Source organism: Chinchilla lanigera, unplaced genomic scaffold (genome assembly GCF_000276665.1).
Source record: "Chinchilla lanigera isolate Chin_1 unplaced genomic scaffold, ChiLan1.0 scaffold00002, whole genome shotgun sequence".
NCBI lineage: Eukaryota > Metazoa > Chordata > Mammalia > Rodentia > Chinchillidae > Chinchilla > Chinchilla lanigera.
Genome location: NW_004955403.1, coordinates 1196072 through 1204842, shown reverse-complemented (window position 1 = coordinate 1204842; position 8771 = coordinate 1196072). Strand labels below are relative to the sequence as shown.

Here is an 8771-nt window from a genome sequence, read left to right as displayed (position 1 = left end):
AAAAACTGTAACAACCGTAGTGATTTTAGTCTCAGCTGTCTGTTTTCAGGACTGTGCCAGAGGGGCTCAGCCATACCGATGGACAGCACATGAAGCAAGCCCTTAAGGCATTTCTGGAAATATGTGAGACATTTCCCTTTAGTGAACGCTTGTTTCCGGAAACATCCTCCAAGGATGACGTGAACAGGAAGGGGAAGAGTAGAGCACCATTACACCTTCTCTGGATGGAAACTGTATATCAGGAACGGGAAATGATTATGGCAGACAAGTGATCTTGAGAATAAACAGTTTTATGCAATAAATGCAAGTGAGGGTGGCGGTACATGTTACTTGCTTTATGTGACTTTGTTTCAATTAGGCTCTGATTACCACAGCTGCTGCTCATTTATCTAACACCAGTGCTTTGGTGAATCAGAGAATGTCAGGACTGGCACTGGGGCCTACGCATGAGAGTAGCATGTCACGGTAATTGTCCCAAGAAGACTGAATTGCTGTAGACTTCCCCCAGAGCCCCATGAAATTCGTGGCAAAGAGAGCATTGTGTGGAGCTACAGTGTGAGAAGCAGCTGTCTCCTCCTGCCCCCCATTAGGTCTCTAAGAGCCCCTGCTTCCCCTTAACAAACGCTGCCATTGTTGAAGACATTCAGAACTATCGTCCTTTCTTTATGCTGTGAGTTTATCTCCATGTTCTTTTATGTGAACAGACACAAGATTCATAACAGGTTTTTCTGGTCAATGGGACCTTTAGGCTGATTGACAAGGCAGTTCTAGATTGGGCCAGTGCAAATTTGGAGAATAATTGGCTGGTCGTAGCCTAGGAGAGGCTCTGACCCATGGGACCGTTCACACTTGCCAAGCCCTAAAGTGCCCACTTTGTTATCCCCCCAAATCCCATCCTGGCCGCATGTCCCCTCCCACTTCACACATGGTGAACTCTGGTCCCTAAATTTCAAGCTAAGTACAGTGTGTGCACGCTCCATATGAGACAAGCTTCCATGAAAACTTCAGGCCATCTGGTCTGGAAGCAGGTGGTGGACTGGGATGATGGGCGCAGCGGACGATGCTTTGCCCCAGTCTCCCCCACCACAGGACAAGTCCCTCCCTTCGATTGCTTCAGGAAGCACCGTGCACCATTTGACCCCAACTTCTTGGCCAGCAATGATGGTGCCACAGGCCGACATCCCAGCCAGAATCAACCCCCTTCAAACAGGCGTGGGGAAGACAACTTGGAGTCTTGTAAACCTGGAGAAACTGCCATCGGAGTACTCTTGTACTACCCCTGCAACTAGGGCAGACAGGGCTAGCTGAGTGATAAGCTGCTATTGTTCAACTTTTCAGTTAAGACCTGGCTATCAGCTTCTCCTATGTTTTCTAAACTTTTCCTGCACCTTTAGATAAAACAAGCTTTTTATTTTCAATGTGAAGGAATTCGACCCTGTTCCTGGTAATTTGGTGAAGTCTGAAAAATGTCCAGGAAAACAGAACAGAAATAGGTTTGCAGGTGATAGAGGGGCTGAGTAGCCAAATGGTGGTGCCACCCCGGGAAAATGCAGCAGGAGGAAGACACCACCCTCCCAAGTCCCCAGGCGGCAGGGCTGGAGCTCAGGGATGGGCCTGGAGTGTGGAACTGGACTGGGCCAGGCGCTAGCATTGAGCCAGGTGTGGGGATGGTGGCTGGGCAGACAGAAAGGGAAGGATGGAACCTTGTGCCTACCTCTGGCTCTCACTGCACATACACCCATGTGTGTACACACACTCATATATATGTGCACATGCATGCACATGCAAGCACATGCACACATATATGCACATGTGTACAGCAGAGCGGAGAGCAGGTCCGAGGGCACACAGGCACGGGGCCTCTCCTGAAGGTCTCCTCAGTAGAACAGGTGGAGAGCCCTGTCCCCATCTCCACAGACCCTGGTCCAATGGGTGGTACTTGGAGGCAGCAGAGCCATCGCCCTGGGTTTCCTGGGGTCCTACGGTCCCTGGAGAGGCCGTGCACACTGGGGTTTGCATCCTCCACCTCACGTCCACCCTGAAAGCTGACTTCTGACACCATGGTGCTCAGCGTTTGGGACTAGAAGCTTATCACCCCAGTAAGCAGGGGTGGTGGCCTCATCCGGGCCAGAGAGGAGCATGTGCTCTTTCCCTGGGTGAGGACAGAAATCAGTCGTCGACACCCCAGAAGAGAGTGCTCCAGGAATCCCAGCCTCGGTGGTGCTCGGGTCTCAGACCTCAGCCTCCAGAGCCGTAACAGCTGAGCTCCTGGCGTTGATAAGCCACGCAGGCTGTGGTACGGCATCAAAGCAACCCAGACAGATGAAGACAAGAAGCACTTAAGTAACTTGACTATGCTGCTTTACAGATAAAGAGGCACACAGTACGTTCATCTACTAGAGAACGGGGCTTTAAAATGGTTGAAATTATAATTATCATACAATACATTCTTGCTCATCTGTTTAGGAAGAAAGTTATGGAAAGAAATACTTCTTCTTTTGCTCAAATAACCGTACTTTATATAAAAGTATGCTTTGAAATGGAAAAGCTCTAGAAGGAGCAAGGTTGTCTTCAAGTTTATGAATATTTTTACTGTCATATAAGTTACATTAAAGTTAATAGGCCTGAGGATGTGCATGGGGAAGGTGTGGCCATCTCGCTGAGCTTGGCTGCGGACGGTTGGGATTTCAGGCCCCATGCATTATCAAGCCTAAATCAGTAGCACACAGAGAGGGGCCCACGACGGGAACACGACCTGCCTTGGACCCCGGGTGCTCTGCGCTGTTGATACCCTAGAATTAGGCACAGGAATTGGAATCTAAGTTCTTGCCAGGAAAACTCTGTCCTTCTTTTGTAAGCTTGATTCAGGGTGGCAGTGTAACAGAGCTGTTCTTTGAGTGCAACCCATGGAATGCATCTGACGACACTGACATTTGAGGGAAGGATTCGGGAGGACATGTGATAACTGCAGAGTTGCTGCCTTCGGATGGTAATGACATCGGCTTCGCTGGGGAAAATGACAGCATAAAATTCAGCTGATTTGCTTCAGCAAAAGGACATGAAATTGCATGTATTTGTCTAGAGCATTCTGGTAATAGCAGTAGAGGGATAGATTTTTGTTTCTTGGAGAGCAAATTATTTGGAGACATAGTTCACATCCGGTGTACCATTATAGCAATACACAAGTGTCAGGAAATGCCTTTCTTCAGGATTAGATGTTACCGAGTAGCTTATTCAGGGCAATGGCATATTTTCCCCACCATTCTCAAATCTTACCTGGACCATCTACACGTCTTACTTTCAGGTCATCAGCTTCTCTTTGTGGAGATAACAAAGCAGTGCCTATTAGTGAAGGGACTTCGATTTCTCCCCTGCCAGGATGGTATTGGTGCTGATCTGTGTGCACAGGTCCTCACATGATAAATAAATGTGTTCCTCAAAGGCTGTGTGGCAGCTGGGTCATTTTCACATTGTATACTGTGGATGATGTTCTATCTTCCTTTCAGACTGCACTTCAGTTAACTTCTCACACTTTCAGTTTCTCTTTAGTCCTGTACTTTCCAAAGGTTTCCATATTCAATCTCGGCAACCTGAGAAACACAAAAACAGTCAGGAAACTTCGTCCTTGGAAGATCCTTTTATTCAGACAAATAACTGCCCTTCTGTCCTTGACAAAAGTCACCTCTGCAAATAATAAGTCACTTCTGCAAACATTTACCTTTTATTGGGAAATTAAATCCAATGAGTGTGCGCTGAACGACCAGCGCAGGTTGCATTGGCTGCCACTGAGTCATCAAGGATGCTAGCTGTGTTGTAGTCAGGGTTTTCAGAGGAATATATTTAAAGCAGGACACATAATTTAAAGGATGGTTTTATAATATTCACCCCAAAATGCAGAAGAGCACGGAAGATCTGTCCACACTCTAGAGACCTGAAGAATCTAGCTGAGGACCTGGATCCCATGGCAGTGTCCTGCATGAGTCCAGCTGAAGACCTAGAGCCCATAGCAATGTCTTGCATGAGTCCAGCTGGAGGCCTAGAGCCCAGGACAATGTCTCACGCAAGTCTATATCAAGGATCTGCACTGGGAAGGACTCCAGGTCAGCAGTGGAAGCTAGAAGTCTGCGCCAGTGGGATGAAGGATCTGTGCCAGCAGGCTGAGAGATCTGCACTGGAGCCAGGGAGCAACGATCAAAGTAAGGACCAAAGCTCCCCTGAAAAGAACCGTAGCCATCCTCAGTGACAGCAAGGGCCCAAGCTCTTCCAACGATAAGAACATCTGAGTTCATATCAGGAAAACCAGCGTGACAAGCTTCTCTAGAAGCACCCATCTTCCCCTCCAGTTCTCCTTTTGTGCCGCTGGCAACAACCCCCAGGTGGGCCTTCCACACCCAGCACCACGCTGCCTCCATTCAGCTGGGTGTTCCAAGCTGACCATTAGTCAACCCTCCACACCAGAACAAGGGAAAGATGTGGGCATTTCTCAGTTGCTACCACTCTGGAAGAGTCACTCTTGCCAGCTGCCAGGAGAACCTCAATACCCTGGTACTTCTCAGATTCTGCATCTTCTCTCTGTGAAAAAATGATGAGGAACTCTAACATGCTGAACACCACCCACAGTCTCATCTTCACTGCCTCCTTACTGTGTGATCCTGCACTGAGAGGCTTGTCTGGGACCCCACACCTGGCCTCAGCGGTCAAGGGTTCCAGGGAAGCCTGAGGCACAACTCAGGCTGGAGCATTTGCCCAGCATGACTGAGGCTCTGGGCTCCATCTCAAGCACTGCAAAAAAAAAAAAGAGTCACATTAATTTCTCCCATTCTTCTTCCATTGCACTGTAGATGTTTTTCAACCAGCAGCCTATCAGCTAGTAGGTTACATTATAGTTTAGGCTAAAATGTCCCCCAAAGTGTCACGTGCTCAGCGGTGGGGTTTGGGAAGGTGACTGCACCCGGCTGGGCTGCCACACCCATTGGTGGATTCGTCCACTGCTGAGTTCACTGCTGAACGGGTGGGCCTGGGTGGAAATACGTCACTGTGACTGTGACCTGGGAGGAGCGTTCTCGTTCCCACCGCTCCCCTTTTCTTTCTTCTTCCTGGCTGCTGTGGGTTGAACAGCTGTTCTCCCCCAGGCCCTCCACCATGCTGTTTCTGCCCTGCAGCTGACCAACCATGGACTGCAGCCTCTGAAACCATAAGCCAAAATAATCTGCTTCATTAAGTTTCGGGTGTTTGGGTTCTTTGTCCTGGTGCTAGGCAAGTGTAATACAGGCTACACTGTGGCATCATACGAATTGAGGTTTGCATTCAGTCTCTGACAGCTAGTAACCATATGGTGTGTCTGTGCCTTGATTTTTCTCATTTTAAAAATAGATTTATTATGCATTACCTCACAAGGCTGTTACAAGGATTAGTAGGAGCAGATGCTCATACCTAGGATAGTGCTACAAATAATTTACACTCAACAAATAAATTATCATCCTTGTCTTCCTCATTTACATCATCATCATCATCGTAGTCATCATCATCATCGTCATCAGAAGTGGTTATTGACATCTCTTTATTGCTATTAGATCTGGAGATCTGTGACTTCAGACCGGCAGAGTACCAAGCATAGCAGACCCTCAGTGATTACTTACTGAAAGAACCCAGAGGTAAAATTGGCATGGGAGGCTCCCATCCATAAACTTCATATTCCCTAAGCCCCACCACCCCACGGCTACGAGCAGTTCCGTTTTCCTGTATCTTGAAACACCTGTCCACACAGCTCCTTGGCTCCCGACACGCACTTCGGGGCTCGTCCGTGCATTTCTGGGTGGCCTCTTCTGCCTCCGCACGCCATGTGCTCACACTCCATGGCACCGGAGTCACAGCAATCACCGCCCCTGGTGCTGCACCAGTAGACAGCCGCTTGACAGAGGCCGGAGGCTCCAGCGAGGCTGGGAGGCTGGAGAGAGATGGTTCCGAGCTGCTCGCATCCCCCGCTCCTTGCATCACCCCGAGGCCCACTCCTCCCTCAGGATCCACATTTTCAGGGGTCGCCGACCCCTTGTGAAAACCACTGCCGCTAGGATGGACAGAGTCTCTCGACCTTGGGGACATGTGTGAGCTGCTACCCAGCGGAGGTAGGTTTGAAAATCAGTATGTTGCCACCTGAGGTGGAGACAGGCAACACTTGCAGATAAGGGCCTTCACTGCTTCCTTTCAGCACGAAGGAGGGGCTCCTCGGGAGGCCCCAGGAGGAAGCACAAGGTCCAGCACACGGCCCCAGGGACGGCCACCCTGTGGTGGCTCAGAGTCCCCTCCAGGAAACCTCACGCATAAGCAAAGCAGAAAGAGCTCCTGTGCTGGTGGCCCCAAACCCCAACCTCCTTTCTGCCACCACACAGGGAGCCAGGCTGCAGGGCAGGCAGGGCTCAGGACAGCCAGCTGGCCACAACGCTCTGCGGAGTCCCAGGGACCGTGTGCATGGGCTGCGCACGGGTGCCACTGGCCCGGGGACAGGCTTCGAGGTCACAGGGGACCGGAGTCCACGGCTGGAAGGGAGTCCAGGGAAAACCGGAGGGAGGAGTCCCCGCTGCGACGGCTGTGCTTGGCAGTTGCCAGGCTGCTGGGCGCTGCACACAGAGGCGAGGGGCTTCCAGAGGGAATGACTAATGGCCCTGGGTTTCCTGCTGATGCTGGCAGTTTTGTGTCATTTTGTTGTTATGTTAATTTATGCACACAGGATTGGGATGTAGCATTATGTGGTCATTTAATTTAATTGCAGTATGGAACGTCATGGGCCGGTTTCCCATTTCCCATATAGATTTCAGTGATTTAATACTCCTGCAGCTTACCCTTCCTCATGGCAACGAGCACATTTACACTTGCACCCCACCTCCCTTTGGCAGGGGCAGAGGGCTCCACACATCACGGCCCATTACCCCAGGAGAGCGCTGCCAAGCAGATGCCAGGGGATTTTAAGCACCTTCCTGAGCTGTTACATACATAAAAGGGCACAGCCCTTATCGCAGAGAGAAGTTCCGGTGTTTAAATTACTCCAGGAGGCAGTGAGGAGCCTTGCTTATGCAGGAGGAGGCTCCTCGGACACAGCCTCTCCCAGCTCAGAAATGTGCACCCTTTCCGCTCCCTCCCTCCCTCCCAGTAACATTAGCAGCCTTTGCTGATCTGCCCTCCTCTTAAGGAATGTGGCCTCTGCGTCCCCTGCAGGAAAAACTGCCCAAGGGTCAGTGGACACCCAACAGGGAAGAGCAGGAGAGAAACTGGGATCACTGCCCTCACCTTTACGAAGCCACAGAGGTGAGACCCTCCTGAGATCTCAGATGGCCCTGAGGCGGCCCAGGCTGAGCCTCTTCCTGCTGAAAGGCCCCACCAAGGTCCAGACAGCGGCCAAAGCACTCTGGTTTCCTAAAGGCCGCAGAATCAGGAAACGTGGCTGAGCCTTGCTGCGGGTGTGGCAGGGGAGGAGCCCTTCCTGGTCTTCAGAAAGGGCTGTGAGGAGAACGCAGAGGTGGATGGGCATCGCAGTGCCTTTCCCCAGAGGCACAGCAAGTGGCTGGCCTTCCCACTGGCCGTCACAGCCACAGTGCCTGGCCCAGGACGCAGAGCTGGGGGTCTAGGAGGAGGCATCTCAAGAGAGGAGTCTCAGGATAGTGGGTACCGCCCTAGCCTCGCTGGGATTGGCAGGCTGGGTGCGTTCTTTCTCCATCTCACTGGTACACTAAGCATGCGGTCGGTGTAGGGCCACAGATTCAGGCTGGGTCCCCCCACTTTAGCTGCCAGCTGCCAACGGGGTCCCCAGCCACCCACACACCTGACCACAGCTGCGGCTCTGGGGTTCCCATGACCCGCCTTGGGTTTAGCAACACATTGAATGATTTGCAGAACTCATAAAGCACCATTCCTACAGTTTATTATCTGAGCTACAAACTGGCCCAGCGGGAGGGCAAGCCCACGAGGGCAGGGGCTGGAGGCGCCAGGGTGGACAGCCGCTGCCCGCGCCTCCTCCAAATCAGGGAGCTCTTGCCTACTGGTTATTGCTACCAACCCAGTTCCACTGGGCTCCAGTGTCCTTGGTATAGGAGAAATAAACTCCCGACCCCCCAGCTGTCAAATGTGCCGAGTTCATGGTCCCAGAACACAGAGGAATGAAATTTCAAACCAAAGGAGGAAGTTAGGAGAGTTGTGGTGGAAATAAGGAGAGAAGAATAGCTCCTGGATTTCCAGGAGGGGTCCTGAGTGAGTTGCCACTGAGGCACTTTGTCAGGTAATTTATACAGCAAAGTCACAATGTGGATACAACCTGGGTCAAACTATAATCAACCTATTGGATTACAGGTATAGCTGCTGAGCTAATATTGATCCAGTAGGGCGGCAGGTCAGGTAGCAAGGGTACAGGGAAGAACAAAGGCATTTTGGGGAAGGGATGGGTCCAGATCCTCCAGTCACCCACCTGGGCGACCAGTGCCTGTCTGGACTTCCTGGTCCAGGTGGTGCTAATTACAGTACAATCCCAAGTTACTGCTTATGCCTTAGGGAGGCGTGTGAGCCTGGCCATCCTGAGGCCTGGTCTTCTTCAGATGCGCCGCCAGCCACAGTGTTAATGTCTTTATTTTTCATTGACTTCCTTGTTGGCCCAGTCTCTCCCTGACCCTGTACTAATTTCTATCTAACTCAGCTACCTACAACATCCTGACTTTCCCTGGAATCACACGTCACGACACGTCACGCAGGGATGAGTGATTAAATCATCGCCACAGGTTGTGACT

The 8771-nt window shown here is 51.1% G+C and overlaps 1 long non-coding RNA gene across 2 annotated transcripts; it reads right to left on the bottom strand.

Annotated features, from left to right (window-relative positions):
* Positions 1–1837: 1837 nt before the first annotated feature.
* Positions 1838–7403, bottom strand: LOC106148703. 2 transcript variants are annotated; one of them, XR_001234356.1, is made up of 4 exons: positions 7285–7403; positions 4644–4782; positions 3277–3590; positions 1838–3007 (listed from the first exon to the last, which is right to left on the bottom strand). It is a non-coding gene; the product is annotated as an uncharacterized LOC106148703 (long non-coding RNA). The 2 variants fall into 2 exon arrangements; XR_001234353.1 differs by having other exon boundaries at positions 1838–3590.
* Positions 7404–8771: the final 1368 nt, after the last annotated feature.